Source organism: Chlorocebus sabaeus, chromosome 7 (assembly GCF_047675955.1).
Source record: "Chlorocebus sabaeus isolate Y175 chromosome 7, mChlSab1.0.hap1, whole genome shotgun sequence".
Taxonomy (NCBI): domain Eukaryota; kingdom Metazoa; phylum Chordata; class Mammalia; order Primates; family Cercopithecidae; genus Chlorocebus; species Chlorocebus sabaeus.
Window position 1 is genome coordinate 77053309 of NC_132910.1, and position 19454 is coordinate 77072762.

Sequence of the window (19454 nt, forward strand, 5' to 3'; positions counted from 1 at the left end):
CTCCTCTAGCAACAACCTCACAGCCACGCCCAGAAAAATTGGCTCACCAGCCGTTTAGGCATTCCTCAATTCCAGTCACGTTCACATCTAATATTAACTATCACAAATATCAAGACTCATTTAAGAAAATGAGCAAACTATACTATAAATATTCTACAAATTCCATAACTAAGTTTATTTTTAAAAGAAAGTTATTAAAATTAGCTTCAAAGCAGTGTTTTATCTTGTTCTGGATTAAGCAAATTGGCTAGTGGAAATGCATTTTTCCCAGGTGTCTGAGAATAACAGCAATGTGGTCTCAAGTTTAAAATAATTATCTGAACAACTCCATGGATATTGATAATAATTTATCTTTTTATTGTTCTCTAGATGCAAAATATAAATGTGTTCTAAGACTTTGAAAATCAATTAAAATTTATTATGCAGGAGAAATGTGCATGAGGTATAAAAATGATTAAAGGGAATATTTATGGGAGGGGTGATATGAAAAGGCTCATCTCTTATTGTTCCCTACATAATACTTACCTAGGGATATATAAATGAGAATCAAATTACTTATTGGGAGTTAAGGAGCTCACATAGCTCTCTATATACTGGTTCAACAAGAATTTCTTCAGTAAGTTTATAGAAAACTTGGGCCATATTTGGGGAAAAAATATTCCATGTATATATTGGAGCTAAAACAATGAAAGCCTAGTTGTTTGAGCCTGGTTAGGTGTTCCCCTTCAGTTTATGGATTTGTTGAATTCAAATTTCTGAATTTTAGATAGCTTTGGGGTATGAAGTGTATGTAGGATTTGTCCATATGTATATCATTTACATAAACAATTCCCTTATTCGCTGTACAGAAGAAGGAGAAGTATATGGTCCCTTTAGGCAAATTGGTTATGTTTAATGGTTCAAGAACAACAAAAGGCAGATAATCTTTACCTAGAGGAATAAAGCTCTGACAGGGAAGAGTGAGTATAGCGTTTCTTATAGGACTACTGGCATTAAGTTTGAAAGGAAAATAAAGAGAGTTAAATGAGCCCCCATTCTTTGTGAAATAATTAAATAGAATTAATTTTAAAAGGTAATGCTAAAAAATGTTGAAAATTAAATCAGAAGAATTTCCAAGGAACTCAGTAAAAATAAGCTTCACGAGAGGAGAGAAAAAAAGTTAAAAAGAAAAACATAAGTAAATAACACATCTTATATTACTACATATTACTGTTACTGTATAAAATAATATATATTTTTTCAGCATTATAAAGCTAGAAAAAATGTTCTGGCGGCAAAACTTACATACTAAGAGCTAAATAAGTCTTAGAATATTGCTATACTGAATCCTAACCTCTCCATAGAAGAGTTGTTTTGTAGGACTTACAGCTACATAGCTCACATATGCCAGCAACCAGAGGCTTATATTTACACTTGGTCAGTCTGTGAAATATTTTTGATTGGCCTATTTATGATTTAGCACTGGTTATGATTTAGGTGACCTACAACTCAGGTTTCATATTAGGTTTGACAATTTTTCCTTCATGTCACAAACTTTTCATGTTGAATGAAGCCTCATAAAATCATTGGCAGGGGAGCATGTTCACACACATGCACACACATGTACTCAGATACAGCCATAAAACAAAGCAAAACAAAAAAACAAGGCACTTGCCTTGCTCTGTTTCCCCGTGCTTTCTCCAAGAACACCAAAGGTGGTCTTTAGTATCTGAAGGCTAAAAGATTATGAAACTGTGCTCCATCTACCCTCCACATCAATTTCTCAATTATATAAAGCATGCTGCAAGTAAAGTGATTTTTTGAAGTAACTTTTTATTTCAAAAGGCATCCTCTTAATCACATACACTCAGGAGATCTTTGACTTGGCCAATGTGATTTCTTAAAGTTCTTCCTAAACTTTATCTGCAATATTGTAAAGTTGACAACCACAGTAGTTGTCAACTGGTAGGATCAAATTGCTACAGATGTTGACATATGATAATAGACTCTTAGGCAGTGAAGATACTTTAGGATACTTTCTCTCCCATGTCTCATTTTGGAGTTCAATAAACTGAGACAAAGAGAAGTGAACTGTTCACACAACATGCAAATAGCACCTCTAGCTCCTGATGTAGTCTAATGCCATTTGGTTTTTTTTTAATTGTTAAAAAAATAAACACAATAATTATTACAAATAAGATGTATATAGGTACACTGAATAAAATTTTTATATTTTAAATACACCGAACTTGAAAAAAAAATTAGCATATTTGGGTCCCAGGGACATCTCATAAATGGAATACTTTTGAGAAACTTAATTTTATTTAACAAAGACTGAAAGACATGCCTCATAAACATTAAAAATCTAAAATGTATCATTTGCCAGACACCTACTAAGTCAAGCATTACAGAAAACACCGAGAATACAAAAACAAAAACGTCAAAGGTTTGGTCTAGAGAATAGTGCACTCTCATACGACAGCACATTGTCTCCACAATGCACAGGTTATTAAAGGAGGAATATCACAAGAAAGCAAATGTTCAATAAATACTTGATAGTTGGATTATTTTTATTAGCTAAATAAATTGGAGTTTTAAATTTAATACTTTGCATATTTTAACAATGAAATTAATTTTTATTGTCATAAATCCTTGGGAGAATTCACTACTAACACAATAGATGAAAAGTATTGTTTTCCTCACTGAGCCCTTTAAAGTTTGTAACATCTGAATCATTTTTTTATACTCTTACCAATGCTTTATTATACTCTTCCAAAAGGTTAAGTCATGACTTAGGTAAACATAAAGTGAATATCTTTAAATGATCTTTACTTAACTCATTAATTGATAAATCAGTGAGATGATAAAACTAGTTCAAAGAAGAATACTAGTGCAAGCATTTTTAAGCAACATAAAGCAGTGTCTAGGCAAGATTGCTGGGTTAAATACAAAATCAGTTAATGTCCAACAGGGCCATGAACCATGACATTTGAGATTATCTTTTCCACAGGAAAGAAACTATTGCAAACCTGCCAGAAGAAGAATATGTTGGCCTCTGCCCCTACAGATCTGTAGAATAGCCCAGTCAATCAAATGTTAATCAAAGGGGCAAGCCCATGGCTGCCCTGGAAAATGACCTAGTAATTCATCTCTTTGGCCTAGTTTGAAGTTTGAGACATCTTTTATTCACAGCAGTATGCCGTGATTATTAAGACACTCTCAAATAATTTCTCTTCTCTACTTTCTACGTCACTCACTTGCAGAATCTATTTGACCTGAGTTAGTCTTATCATATTTTTAAAAGGAAGTCCATGAGTCAGTTGCTCAACTTCTATGACAGAGAAAATAAAAAAGAAAATGTCTGAGTGGGAAGCTTTATTTACTTGGAGAACAACAACTTCTGAAGTTTCTACTATCTAGAATAGTTTCAACCTACAGTTTGTTTAAATGCCTGTTTGAGGTCAAGAACATTTAAAGTACTCACACATTTTCAGTGCGTACATGGAAGCATTATATCTGGCTGTTTAAACACATTGAAAAAGCAGATAATACGCGATTTATGAGTCAGTTGATCTCGAGTGTCCCTGAACAATTTAATAAGTCTGTTAAGCCCTCAAAAGCAATGCTTTTGGAAATGTTTTTACATTAGGGTTTTGACTCAGGAGCATCTAATAATTTCCTCGTTTTTATAAGACATAAATATAGAGGCATTGTTGCCATTATTACACTAATTTTCATTCTCTGTTTCTATAACTGCTTATGTGACAATAAGGGAAAAGAATGTCTGCAAACCTCATTGGGGGAAATAAAAAATATGGGTTTCAAATGTAGATAATAGAAGAAAATCTTAAATTTTTGAAGTAATATGTGATAGAAATTAATTCATTATTAAAAGATTACTAAAATTATGCAATATGATAGCATATGATACAGTCTGCTATAATATCATATGATTTGAAAATAGTATATGAAAATGTTTCAAAAAGCATAAGAACTATAGCTATATATGTTTTTCCTTTGATAACTTCTTAATGTTAAATTGTACTGAAATATCTTTTCTGTACAGTCTTTGACTTTTTATATTTTAAAAAGTTAAATTTGCTGTTCTAAAAAGGCTGTTAGCCAAGAAAAAATATGATCGATGTTGAGCTTAGCTTTAAAATATCAGCCTCATAAGCTATTGAATAATTTTCATGAGGAATACTTATTAACATCAAGATTTATTTTAATCTTTTCATTATTTAACAGTAGAAGAAGCCATTTAGATTTTACAGAAATGTAGCTCCTCATACATTATATTGTTCCTATGAAGAATTAGATTGAATAAAGCTGGTTGGAATAAAGCTCATATTACCAGGTATGTACTTCAAGAATTTTTAAATGGACTATTATGTTGACATATTTAGTTTCTGAACAAGATCTTAAATTTAAAAATTGTAGAAATCATGAAAAATGTGTAGTCCAAAGCAATACAACAAAATTTTATAACTTAATTTTTTTTAGTTGTATTTTCATAAATAATTCAGATTTTCATTAGTTTATTCTTACTGATGTTTCACAGAGCTACAAAATGTGTGTTCCATGATCTAGAAAAAAAAATCATGCTAGCAACTAAAAACTTAACTGTGAAAAGTTTTGCCTTTTTCTTTAAAATCTCTTAAAAATCTCATATGATTTGTTAGTACTCTTCCTGATAATATAGAAAGGAAAATAATTCAGCTGTGAAAACAAGCAAAATTTTTTCTAATATACAACAGCTGAGTGCATCACTGTCTTTACAAAGAATCCATTCCTTCTCTAGTCACAGGTATTTTTTAAAATGAAGTTTCTATTATGGGTACAATGTGGTAGAGTAAAGGTTCTCCTTTCTTATAGAAGAAAAATTGGAAAAATGAAAAGATGGAGCCTAAAATTGTTTTAGTTTATGTTATATTGTCCTTGAAAAGAAAGGAAAGAGGATAATTTAGCCAAAAACAACAAACATCCAGTTACCACAAATTCCAGCTTCTCAGGTTCAGGGTAAAGGAGACCAGTTAACTCAGGGATATAAAGCTGCTGGTGAAATTAAATACAAAAATATACTGTCCTTTGAGCTGCCATACTTAGTTTCCTTTAATAGATAGCGTTTGGGGGGAATCTCCATGCTTGCTATTTAAGCCTTTCGTAAAACAATGGAAAGTGGTGGAGATGGTAGAATCACATTTTCTACAGTACACATGCATTCATTCAGAACCTCAACAAAGAGGATAAACTCTGGCTGCTAAGAGAAAAATATAAGTAACAGTTTCCTGAGAATTGTTAAGCCAACACACTATTAAATATACCACCTAACATTGTTCTTTTCCTCTCTCTTTTCACTCTTGCAGCTACCACATGTGATGGAAAGAATCCAAGTTAAACACTCTCACCAGAGCATGCTCCAAGACAGATGACTGAGCCTCAGGCTTGGCCGATACAATGCACTTCTATTCTCTATTTATTTTTGTAGTTCAAAGACCTGGCAGTAACCCACTTGCTGCCTGCCATAAGGACCAGTACACTCCTGATTACTGCCCAGCGATTTTATATCTGTATGCCAGTTACTCAGACCACGTATAAAGAGTAGGGGGATTTTTTGAAAGGAAAAGAAACCCCGCTTCCACTTACACTTTGAAATTTCAGATGATATACTGCCAACTTACAGACCTTGCTTTAATCAGCAGCCACATGAAAAGGCTGTTTCTATTTACTCTAGGTCATTTAGGAAACCAGCAATAAGTAGGCCGTGCAAAATTTCAACTTCTCTTAAAGTTGGCATGTTTTCCTCAAATAGAGTTGAGTCTTGATTTCATTTTCTGAGTAGAAGTATTTACAATCCTGTCATACATGAATTTTAGCCTTCCTTCTGTCTACCAACAAATAGGCTTTTTAAAGAATGCTTAGGGTTAAACTGGAGGCTGTTTTGTAAGGATGAGTCCATATAGATTTGAATAATGACTACGCTGCTTTACTGCGCTAGTTAAAATCTCATCAAATACTGATTTTAGCTGGAAAAAGATAATTTAAGCCCATTCTATTTTAGTTTTCAATTGTGTATATATAAAAAGGTAATCTTGCAGAACATAAAGTAACAACTGCAATATTCAGGAATTCATTAATATTAGAAAGAGAAAAAATGATTAGGGTACCAATATATTCATTGGTCCATAATGAATTTCTTTTCTCTTGGTTGTTCATACTATTTTGATTATCAGTGTAATTAAGAGATTTTGTGTAGTCCTTAATATTGTGACAAAGTACCATATTTGTATTATCAATTCTTAAAAAATATTTTCTTCCTTTATTATGTAGAGTCAATATTATACCATTTTCCACTGTAAACTTGCAACTTGATATCTGACACTTCACACTTCACAATTGTAATAGCCTTACAACAATACAATTTCACCAATACCCTCACCATCTACTACAGACTAAATTGCATCCACCCAAATATTCATATGCTGAAGCCCTACCCTAAAAGTGACTATTTAAAGATTGGGCCTACACAAAGGTAGTTAAGATTAAATAAGGTAATAAGGATAGGGCCCTGGTCGCATAGGATTAGTGTCCTTATAGGAAGAGAGAACAGAGAAGGTGGGCTCTCTCACCCTTACTCTTGCTGTCTCTTTTTATTCTCTCTGTCTGCCATGTAAGGACACAGAGGGAAGACATCTGTCTAAAAGCCAGGATGAGAGCCTGCATCAGAACAAAAATGGCCAGCATTTGGTGCCTTAACTTAAACTTCTCAGCCTCCAGAAGTAGGATAAAATGAATTTCTGTTACACCAATTTATGGTGTTTTGTTATGACAGCTTGAGCTAACTGAAACACTATTTTTCATCTTTTGTGCTACTGTTGTAATATTTTAAGTTTTATTATAACTATATAACTATATTTAACAATTTGTATTTGTTTTATTTTTCTTATTTGTTTTAAACAGTCTGTTTTATTTTTTTAAGGGAAATTGGGACACTTAAGAAAACCCTTTTATGTTTACTGTCCCCTCTTCTGCCCCTTGTTTTTAACCATTTCTAGTATCTTCATTCCTAATAATAGAGCCAAATTTCCATCTGATGTCATTTACTATCAGTGTAATGAACATTCTTTAGCATTTCTTTTAGCACAAGTCTACTTGTGATATTTTCAGTTATTACTTATCTGAAAATGTTTTCATTTCATTCTTGTTTCTAAAAAATACTTTCACTGGAAATAGAAGATTGGGATTTTGTTTTGTTTTTGTTTTTGTTTTTGTTTTTTGTAGATGGAATCTTGCTCTGTAGCCCGTGCTGGAGTGCCCTGGTGTGATCTCGGCTCACTGCAAGCTCCACCTCCCGGGTTCACGCCATTCTCCTGCCTCAACCTCCCGAGTAGCTGGGACTACAGGCACCCGCCACCACACCTGACTTTTTTTTGTATTTTTAGTAAAGACAGTGTTTCACCATGTTAGCAAGGATGTTCTCGATCTCCTGACCTCGAGATCCACCAGCTTTGCCTCCCAAAGTGCTGGGATTACAGGCATGAGCCACCGCGCCTGGCTGGAAGATGGGTTCTTAAGCATTTTAAGTAAATCTTTCTATAGCTCTTGGCCTCCATGGCTTCAGATGAGAAATTAGCCATAATCTATATTATGTTTTCTGTGTAAGTACTACATCTATTTTTTTTTTTCCTTGAGCTAATGTCTTCACTTTCTCTTGATTTTGATTTTTAGCCTGAAGCTGAGCTTTCTTGAATCTATCAGTGGATAGTGAATATTTATTATTAAATCTAGAAAAATTATTGCCATTATGTCTTCAAATGTTTACTGGTCATATTCTCATTGTCTTCTTTTTCTGGGATCCTAATTACACACATAAGATTGCTTGATAGTGACTCTTAGTTCTCTGAGGCTCTGATAATTTTTCTTACATTTTTTCTCTTTGTTTGTATTGAATAATTTCTATTATTTAGTTTGCTGACCTGTTTTTCCTGTCATCCTCAATCTGCTATTAATCCCATCAGATTTTTTTTTTTTTCATTTTAGACATTGCAATTTTTAGTTTCAGAATTTCCACATGGTTCTGCTTCTTTTTTCCCCACAGTTTTCATTTCTCTACCAAGTTTCTCTATATCTTTAGATAAACCCCATTTTCCTTCAAATCCATGAAAATATTTATATTAGCACTAAAAAGTCTTGATCTGCTAAATCCAGTATGTGGGCCATCTTGAGGTCAGTTTCTACTCATTGCATTTTTTTTCTTAACTGTGGGTCATATTTTCTTTTTAAAAAATGTCTAGTAAATTTAGATTTAACACTGAACTTTGTGGATGTTATGTTATATACACTCCTAATTCTGGTACATACTTCTGAAGAGTTTTTCTTTTAATTCTAGTAGGGAGTGCAATTCCTAACTGATAACCTTAAAGTTTTTGTTTTCCCTTTGTTAACATGCCTCTGTGGAAACACTATTTTCCAAGACTCCTTTATTTGTTGGAATTCAACCTCCAAACCCTGACTTTCATTTAAAGGTATCATTGAGGCTTGGTTTTCAGCTTTAGAAGGCTGCACTTTGAGTGGATTTTACTCTATGGTAGAGTCCTAAATCCAAAGACATGACTTTTCTGGAGTGTAGATGGATGCTTCTGGTATTTAGAAGTCTGTGGACTGAAAAGTCTCCCAGTGTAGTTCTACCTCTGGTGTCTTATATCTGTTCTTAACCCCACAGCAGTTTCTCTCAAGATAATCACTATATAGTTTATTTTCATACACATATCATTCAGCCCTTAGCCAATAACTTACATTATATCCTCAATCAGTCTTCTTTCTCCCTCTCCATTGTTCCCTCTCTCTGTTGTTTCAGCTCCCTGCAGTGAAATTAAAAAATAAAAAATAAAAAATTCATCCAAGCAGAGATACATGAGAGCTAAAATCTTCATATAAAACCCATTTATTAGCATGAGGTAAAAAATGAAGTCATATTCCTTTTAATCCTTAATAAGGTTACTTCATTCATATTGTTCACATAATGTAAATATCTGTCTTTATTTTTTACCTGGCAATTTTGCCTCCTGGGAAAACTCTAAATATTGCTAGAAGTTACTCAACCCAAGAGGTTACACCATTGTACTTTCACCTCTAGGAAATAGAAACTAAGGAATGCTTTCTTTGGAAGTCATGGATCTCTTACTGCTCTTTCGATTGGTCTGCACGGTATCGTTGGTCATACTAACATCAGATGCTATCATCTTCATTGAGGCTTGTTTAGGTAGAATTATCTCCGGAGAAATTGCTTAGAGGGAAGATGAGGAACTCAGCTGCTCTCTTTGGAGATGGGTGATAATACCACTGCCTCGAGCCTGGCTACTGACTCCACCAAGTACTATGGGCTGAGGAGTAGTCAGTGGTGCAGCTCATCCCAGCCTGCCTGTCTGAGACCACTCAGAGAGTGGTTTACTCTCATCATTAAATTATGTTGTCCACTTAACTATACATCCTGGAGTAAATCTGAGGCCTAAGTAATTTCTTTCCACCTCTATTCTTAAATTCTAATTTTTTTTTCTTTAATGGCATTGCATACCTTATCATCAGAGATATCCCAAAAAAGTCACTAAATAATCTCATTTTGGCATACTTTCCTAATTTTAGCTGCTCATTCTGATCCACAGATACAAGTGATGTTCATATATTTGGAAAACTATCTGCAGTTATCCAACATCTTCACTTTATGCTGATCACTCCCTTTTCTGAGATTCATGCATTCAACCCACATTGACATCTAGTCATACCTCTCTCTCTGTCTCTGGCCCTCTCTTTCCAGCACCAGTGTAAATAAGAATCTGAAGCCCATGACCACACATTTGAGATGTGCTCCCTTTTTTGATTGTCTTCACTATATTTATTCCCTGTCTCTTGGTCAATTTTAATACTGCACAGAATACTATGGTTCCCATTCCAGGTCCCTCCTTTAAAACTAAATCACTAAATTTCCTAAATGCTGGAAATGTTGCCTCATCATGTTTGAAAACTGAGTCTACACTAGCAAAACCAATCTTTAAGTTCTACCTAACTGACCTAGTGTCTGCATTTTCTTTCTTATATCTGAAATCAGGTTACTCAGAAAAGGAGCCTATGGGCCAGGCACAGTGGCTCATGTCTATAATCCCAGCACTTTGAGGGGATCCCGAGGTGGGCAGATCACCTGAGTTCAGGAGGTCGAGACCAGCCTGGCCAACATGGTGAAACCCTGTCTCTACTAAAAATACAAAATAATTACCCAGGTGTGATTGTGTGCACCTGTAGTCCCAGATACTTGGAAGGCTGCGGTAGGAGAATTGCTTGAACCTGAAGGCGAAGGTTGCGGTGAGCGGAGATTGCACCACTGTACTCCAGCCTGGGTGACAGAGCAAGACTCTGTCTCAGGAAAAAAAAAAAAAAAAAAAAAAGAGAGAGGAACCTATGCAGAAAAGCTTTATTAGCTGATGTGCTAATAAAGCAAACAAATAACAAACAACAAACCCTGGGACTTTTATAACTATCTACACTCTAGACCCATTACTTTCATCATTCCAGTAAAGATAAGAGTCAGGTAGGCAGCAAGACTCTCTTCTGTGGTTGTGCAGGTGGTGCCCTTCAAAACCCTAAGTAACAAATTTGCATTGCAGCCTCTCGGAATAGTGCCCTCAGAATCTTGGTGTGCACAAGCTGCAGAGACATACGCGCAGCCCCACTAGGCAGGGTTGTGTTTTTCTCTTCAAAACTGCATTGTATGTTTCTTTAACATGATTTCTCTAATGTAAAACTACTCATGACAGTTGGTGGTATCAACAAACGGGCACAAGAAAGTAACTGCACGTCATAACTCTACTACAATTCACACTTGTGGGTTGGAGTATTCTTGCAAATGCTTTCTAGCAAGTCTATGGCCTGATTGTTGAAACTTGAATTTTCTCTTAAAAACTGTACTAGGTGATCAGAGTTCTTATTCACCAAGGTTAATTAAATCTTAATCTATAGCTTAACCTAAGTAGAGAAATAATTATTATTTTAATTAAGAGACAAATCATCGTTTATTTCATTATGGTGACTGGCTCATGTCTGCTACACAAGAAATATACATTGAATGGTAGGTAAATTAACAAATGTGTTTACAACATTGCTTCTGTGGAAACATGTTTAAAATTCTGATTCAGGTCATAATTACCTTCAGACGCTTGTATCCTCCATACATCCTTTCATCTCTCCAATCCTAGCAGCTGGATCAATATTCTATCTCTTTCTAGACATCAGTGGAAGAAGACATAAGGTATAGGGATTTCTATCTCCTCAGTCCCTCCAGAGGCCTGCAGATAATAATCTGGGAGGAGCAACCTGATAGAGGATTATCTATGATGACAGTGTCTTGGGAGACAGAGTGGATTGGGAAAGCTGTGGAAGAGGGGCAGGAACGATAGCTCTCCACAGTGACTGTCTACGCAGAGCTTCCTCCTGTGGTGTTGTGGGAGGGCAGCTCCTTTAGCTGCAGAATTTCCAATTCATAATCCCAGTGATGTCAGCGGAACATGGTGGCTCCTTGGGGGCAATGGGAAAATGACCTCAGGTATGCATATGCTCTAAGTGGCCTAAAATTGTACATCTTCAGAAGGGATGACATTCTCAGACTGGACCCAGATGAATACTCAAATGGAACAAGTCTTTGAAGACAGATGTAATTTCAGGTAGAAATTGATCTGGCAGTCAGGATAGAGCATTTAATATAACTGGCAGCAGAATGTGGCATCAGAGAGGCATGAACAAGGGATTTTTCACAGTGTTGACTAGAGATTTAGGACTATGTGATATTAAAATTATACAGAGAAGAGAAGAGGGAGAGAAGAAACAGGCAGGTTTCTTATATTAGTATTTGCTGATTAGCAGGTGTCAATTACAGGGACAGGCAAAGTCCTGGTGACCCAGATATATAAAATAATTGACATTAGACAAAGAAATAGAGAGTGCCTACCACACCATGGGGAAAATACAAGGACTAGGAATATAGTAGAAATCTCTTTGCAGAACTGAGTCAAAAAATTAGAGTCAGATAACTTTTTTTTCTGAAAAATTAGAACTCCTTTACTTAATATATAAGATCAAGGTGGGTGCCAGAGACTTCAGAGACTAAATCTGTTCTTGGGAGCACATTTCAGGATTGAGAAAACAAAGGGCCGAGGATGCTCAAGCCAGCAAGCTAAACAATCCAGGGAAGGGCTGACTGTGTCAGGCCGTCTGTAAAGCAGATTGACCTAATTTTCATTTTCTTCCGATTTCATCCCAGTTTTAATTTTTTTATTTTTATCTTTTGATATTAATGTATTTCTGTGCTTCAAACTTCTCTTTAATTTTATGGTGTATAGGCTGCATTTCTTAAGCTCCTTTCACATGTAAATGGGATATTTTGCGGTCCCTTTCTTTTCATCCTGTGTAGGTACCTCTACATTCTATCCTAGTATATGTTGTCTGTCTCTCTGTTTCTGTCTTTGATTTTTAGGCTTTCAAAGACCAGTTCTGTTTATCTTTGCCCAATATCTGATGTACCACTTTGCATTGTTAGATAGAGTGTATTCTAAATAGAATTTCATATTGGTAAATATGAACTAAAAGATAAAAAGAGTATTTAGCTTGATTCCAAGTGCCACCCTGAATAAACCACGAAAATCACCAAAGTCCATTTGGAAGTGGCAATTAATAGCACTTATGAAAAACTCTAAAATGATGATACATAATTCTTTAATAGAGTTTGGTGATCACATATGGTTTTGGATTTATCAGAGTAGAATTATTGACAAGAGTATATAAAGCATTTTTCTTTGAATTTCATACTAAATTAAGCCTTTCATAATTAATCTGAAAGGAGAGTAAATCAATTTCAAGAATAGAGATGAACTATGTCCTGAACATATTGAAAACTCAAGACACATTCATCTCAATATTCATGATTACTTTGAACAGAAACTGTAAAGAAAACTAAATGGTAAACAATCACAGTCAGTGTATTCTCTAGGTCCCAGGTGTGTCAACAGTTTTCTTATGGTAAGTGAAGTCATTAAATTAAGAATCAAAGCCACTTTTAATATGTTTCTGCTGTTGTAAAGATTTGTTGACGACTAATGAAATAAGAAAAAGTCAATTAAAAATGAAATATAGTGCTCGCTTCGGCAGCACATATGCTAAAATTAGAATGATACAGAGATTAGTGTGACCCCTGCGCAAGGATGACACACAGATTCGTGAAGCATTCCTTATTTTTTTGTTGTGGGGTAGGGAGAGAGGGGAGGGATAGTATTAGTAGATATACCTGATGTAAATGGCGAGTTAATGGGTGCAGCACACCAGCATGGCACATGTATACATATGTAACAAACCTACACATTGTACACATGTTCCCTAGAACTTACAGTATAATAAAAAATATTTTAAAATGAAATATAATAGGTGAATTAAGGAAAAAAGTCCTCCTAATCATTTATATTTGACAATATTCTAGTAAATTTACATAATTTACTATATATCAATAAATTTTTAAGAAAACAAAATACAAATTTCGTATTTGAACTAAGGCAACAATAAATGGATTCAATGCAATCTCAGAATAATCAGGAAAGCAAGAAAATATAGGTAGAGGAGTCATTCTACTTTCTGAAACTCACCATATTATGTACAGAATGGAAGTATATAATTCCACCTATAAATTATTATTGCCAAATTCCAAACCAGAATGAGATCAAGCCTTCAGAGCTAACTACCAATTTATAAGAAATATAGAAAGCAGAATACAAGTTAAATGTTACCAAAGGGATACAATTAGAAAATTTCACATTCTGGGAAATTATATAGGACAAATGGCCTGGTTCCTCAGCAAATAAACATTAAGAAAAGTTTAGAGGAGGGAGGTTTAGAAATTATAGGAAAATTTTCATTTTAACCCACTGTAATATATGGATCTTATTTGTATCTTGATTCGAATAAACATTCTATAAAAATATTTGAGGCCCTCAGGGAATTTGAACACTATTTGATTACATCATAATATTAAGCATTATTCTTAAGTTAAATATTATCATAGAAATATGGTTATGTTTCAAGATGAACACTGATTATTTAGAGAGACACACTGAAATATTAAAAATAAAATAATGTAATTTTCAAAACAAGCCAGAAGCAGCAGGAATTAGCAAGAGCTATATGCAAATTAGTCATGAATTGATAAGGACAGATGGTACATGGGTTTTTTTATTATTATAATTTCTATATTTGTATATATTTAAAATTTTCCATATAAAGCAATTGAAAAGATAGCAGTCCCAGAAATTATATTTACTAAATATTTATTGCTCAGTATAAAAGCATAATTAATCATTTTCAGATTAACTATATGTATTTATATATGTATATATGTTTATATGTGTGTGTGTGTATATATATAACCAGCTTACTAAACTTACCCTCTAAATCTAATAATTTGTCTCTAAATTCATTTTAGGTTTTCCCTTAATAAAACCTGTCGTGATCTCTGTTTGCAACTGTCCTCTAAAATAGTGGTGCTAGTCATTAAGATCTTTAAATGCTTGTTTAAGATGGTAATAATAAGAGATTAATAAGAGATTTAACATAATAGGGTTCCTCTTTCTAAATTTAAGAAAATTATTTTGATAGTCACTCCCCAGTTTTATCCAATTTAGTGCAAGTTAATACAATAAGCCAGGTTATGCTTACTCATGAATATGTCGAGGAGTTTTCCTTTAGGTTAGTACACATGCTTCTTAAACATTTCATGGGAAATAAAACCTAAGTCTTACCTGTGAGAGGCACTGTCAATCACATCTGTTAACTCTTGTTTTAGGATGTAAGTAAAAATTAACTATGAAATTACGTATATATGTATAATTTATATATATATAATTACACAAAATAATGTGCTTAAAATTAGTTAGAAAATCACCTATACAGAATGTGCCTTGATAAGATACAAATGCATACTGGAACCAATAAAGGACAATAATTTTGATGAAAAACTGTAGCCTCAGAAATAAATTTATATCATATGATGCTCACGGAAGTTTGTCTGATATTTACTTTGGTAATCAATCAACACTGACCCCTGTCAAAAACTTTTCTCCTAATATATGTAGGGGGAGAAAAAGAAATTGGTCTTATAGTGAGGAAGACTATATAATGAACTAACGACACAGAGCAGAGGCTCTGGAGGCAGATGACCTGAGTCTGTTCTTATTCGTGAGTGAGACAAGCTGCTCAACATGTTAGTGCCTTGGTCACTCCTGTCTAAAATTCAAATAGTAAGAGTTCATAAACTCAGAAGATTGAATAAATGAGTTACTACTACTTATTAAATTACAATAATGCCAGCAAAAAGCAAATGTGCAATAGGTCATTGGCATTATTATTATTCTTAAATAAGTTATTAGAGTCATAAAAATGAAGTTAACTCGTAGAAATCTTTAGCTTTAGGTTTTCATTCATATATCAAGAGGAGAATATTAGACATATGTTGCTTATTTCTATTTATGCATTGATTTAAAAAATAGTCAATAAGTGCCTAGTGTGTGCCAAGAATTGTGTGAATAAAGTCGTCCCCTGTCCACAGGATGCTTTTGGACACAGAAAGTACTGCAGACACCTAAGTGTCCCAGGAGATACGAAAGAGGCATGCAGAGGTTACAGTAGATGAGCCGAGGAAAGGATGGGTAGTTTGATCTGAAGAGTGTGACAGAAAAGCTCTAGGAAAGAGGACAATATTCTAAACTCTCCAGTAAGGTAACTGAAGGTTTGTTCACTAGATAGCCAGGACCCAGGAGACTATAAGGCTTCCAGGCAGCAGGAAAAGCTGGCAGAGAGACACAAAGATCTGAAACAGCCTCTGGGCATGATGCATTCCTTTATCTCTTCGTTCATTCAGCAAATGGTTTTTGAATGCCAGAACTTGCAGATGTTGTACTGAACAAAACAGAAAACATAACAATTTTCGTAAAATTTGTATGTTAGAAAAAGAAAATAAATAAACTAATAAGCATAATATCTCAAGTAGTGATTAATTCTGTTTAAAACAACAAAGCAGAGTATAAGGATAGAGAGGGGCTGGAGAAGCGGAACCTTTTTAGAAAGCCAGTCGATTAATAACATTTGAGTAAAGACCTGGGAGAAGTGAGAAACCAAGTAGGGTCGAATAACTTTTCAAGTAGAAGAAACAGCAAGGGCAAAGACTCTGAGGCAGGAACTAATTCGTTTGAGAAACAGCAAAAAGGCCAGTATGGTTGATATGCGGTGGTTTAGAGGGAGAGAGTTAAGGCCCGAAATCAGAATGAAGGGAGGTGGAAAAAACTACATATGGCCTTTCAGGGCATGGTAAGAACTTTAGATTTTATGTTGACTAGAGGATTTTGAAAAAAGATAAACTTTTAAGTTTTAAAGAAATCTAGATGATGTATGATATGATTGTAGAAGGCAGGAATGGACACAGGGAAACAAGACGTGGAGTTTTCACAGTGATCTACATGATGGATGTTGATGCATAGAACCGGGGTCGTAGCATTTAAAAGTGAGAGTCCATCAGATTCTGAATGTGTTTTGAAGGTAGTATCTACAGAATTGGGTAATTAACCTAGAGAAAGAAAGAAAGACAGAATTCAAAACTGATTCTAAATTTTAGGTCCTGAGCAATGGAAATATGGTATTTCCATTTACTCAGATGATAGGATTGCTACTGAGAAATTAGGTTTCTCTTGACCTGTTAAATTCAGGATGCTTTAGTACATGTCAGTAGGGATGAAGTATGCACTAGTACCTGCAAGATGTTTGATATCACTGGAGCATCAGACTCAATGGAGGCACGGTGATAATATTGAGAAAATATGGGGAATTCCTTCTCTGTTCTCTGCAAGAGATGCCATGTTTGTATAAAAACAAAAACAACAACAACAAAAAACCCTTCAATACTTCCAATGGCAAGACTATCTACATTTCCTTTTCATTTTTCTTTTCCAAAAAAATAATAATTGGGAAAAAAATGCTTTATTTTTTACTATGCTATTGACGTTAGTTCAATAAGAAATATCACATATTTTAATATTTATTTTCAAATGTTTTCCTTATAAAAAATCAACATTTCGGCCAGGTGCGGTAGCTCACGCCTGTAATCCCAGCACTTTGGGGGGCCGAGGCGGGCAGATCCATGAGGTCAGGAGATCAAGACCATCCTGACCAACATGGTGAAACCCTGTCTCTACTAAAAATACAAAAATTAGCCAGGCATGGTGGTGTTTGCTTATAATTCCAGCAACTTGGGAGGCTGAGGCAGGAAGATCACTTGAACCCAGGAGGCAGAGGTTGCGGTGAGCTGAAATTGCACCACTGCACTCCAGCCTGGGTGACAGAGCAAGACTCCATCTAAAAAAAAAATAGTAATAGTAATAATCAACATTTAGATATAATTGCTATTAATTATAAACCCCTATAATTATAATTATAATTTTAAAAAATGATAAACCCCTCTATTAATTATATAGGGGTCTATTATTTTGAATAATATTATTTTATTATTTTGAGTAATATTGATTTAACAAGCAGTCATTAATTGCCTACTACGTGCCAAGAATTGTGCTTTGTGGGTGCAGGTGTAAATAAAATCATCCCTGTTGAAAGGTTTATTACTCTGAGTAATAAAATAGGTGGTTTATTAATTTATTATTCTAAGTAATTTACACATGAAAGATAACTCTCATTTTTTATCTAAGATAGTCACAGAAAATCTCAAGATTCTATTTCTTTTTCTTGATAATTGTATGTAAATCTGAGACATACCTTATACATCAGAATTTCAGACACAGTTGTTTGGAAAAAGTATTGATGAAGTGTCTTACTTCGCTAGTCATCAATAATAGAAAAAAGTATAAATTTTGCAACTGCTAAACAGTGTTTTGAGTGAATGAGTATAAATATCATTGACAACTTTATGCAGCTGCTTTCTTTGGTGAATTCTAGCATGAGTTATAGTTTAAAAAACAATGAAGTGGGCTGGGTGTGGTGGCTCATGCCTGTAATCCCAGTATTTTGGGAGGCTGAGGTGGGTGGATCACCTGAGGTCAGGTGTTGGAAACCAGTCTGACCAACATGGTGAAATCCCATCTCTACTAAAAATACAAAAGTTAGTCAGGCATGGAGGCAGGTGCCTGTAATCCCAGATACTTGGGAGGCTGAGACAAGAGAATGGCTTGAACCCAGGATGTGGAGGTTACAGTGAGCCGAGACCACGCCATTGCACTCCAGCCTGGGCAACAAGAGCAAAACACTGTCCCCCACCCCCAAAATAAATAAAAATAATAATAATAAAAGAAATGAGGTGAACAAAAATGGCAAGTGAGTATAGTGGTGGATATATATAATAAAATATTAAAAATATTCACATTTGAAACATTAGTACATTTATTTGGAAAACTTATAGCATGTAATTGGAATATAATTATGAACAAACATTGAAGAGATGCTTATACTCTAAAAAGAAGTGAAGTTTTTTATGGTTTTGTAAATATGAATTTTATCTTCTTTTGTTGAAAAATTAGCCAATAGTTATAGTTTGTCTTTGACAATTTTTGTTTTGCCTATAGATCAGGTTTAAATCTGTCATTTATCTCTGCTCTAACATAATTATAAATAATGTAATATAATTTTATAATATTAATAAAACCATATAAAATACTACATTTCTCCAAATGATATTTTGATAACAGTTCTTATAGCTTCTCTAGTAGATCTGTATTCAGAAATAAACTCAAAACTAGTAGGCCTTAATTCTTTCCAGGCTGCCTGTGAATTTAATGCTGGTTCCCTGGGAAATAGATTAAAATTTATGCAGCAATACCATTAGCACTTTTGAGAATACCAGACTGCTTATATTTTAAGAATGTAAAGCATAACAGAAATAAAAGACAGAGAAAGAAAGAAACAAGAATGAGCTTTCATTCCTCTTTCTCACTGTGGAAACAATTGTAAAGAATCATGTCTTTAATTTACAAATATTCTTTATACACATTAGATGGTAGCACTTTGAGTATTGGAGTGTTACAAACAAATAAGTGGTCATTTTATTAAACTCTGAAGAAACCCAACAGTCATCAGTGGGTGAAGACTGCTAACTGTTTCTTTGTACTCATTCTCTTCATTTTCCTCTTTGTAGTGAAACTCTTCAATTTTTGCTGGACATATGTTGATCCAATGAGGAGCTATATTTTCTAATCTGACTTGTAGGCAGATGTGGCCTTTGTGTGTATGTTTAGGCTGATAATGTCAGGAAAAAATGTTGTGAGCAACTTCAATGTGTTACCAGTTTAAAAACAAAGCTGTTCTCACTGGATTGCTCTTTTCCCTTCCCACTGCTTGCAGAATGGCAAGGCCCAAAGCAACACTGGAAATCTGGTAGTGAAGATGGCACA

General features: G+C 34.4%; 1 long non-coding RNA gene and 1 other non-coding gene across 2 annotated transcripts; both read left to right on the plus strand.

Annotated features, from left to right (window-relative positions):
• Positions 1–848: 848 nt before the first annotated feature.
• LOC140712100 (uncharacterized) lies at positions 849–6896 on the plus strand. Its single transcript, XR_012093550.1, has 3 exons — positions 849–959; positions 4231–4336; positions 5346–6896. It is a non-coding gene; the product is annotated as an uncharacterized lncRNA (long non-coding RNA).
• A 6258-nt stretch (positions 6897–13154) lies between these two features.
• On the plus strand, positions 13155–13258 carry LOC119623941 (U6 spliceosomal RNA). The gene has a single exon (XR_005240042.1). It is a non-coding gene; the product is annotated as a U6 spliceosomal RNA (small nuclear RNA).
• The last annotated feature ends 6196 nt before the right edge of the window (positions 13259–19454 follow it).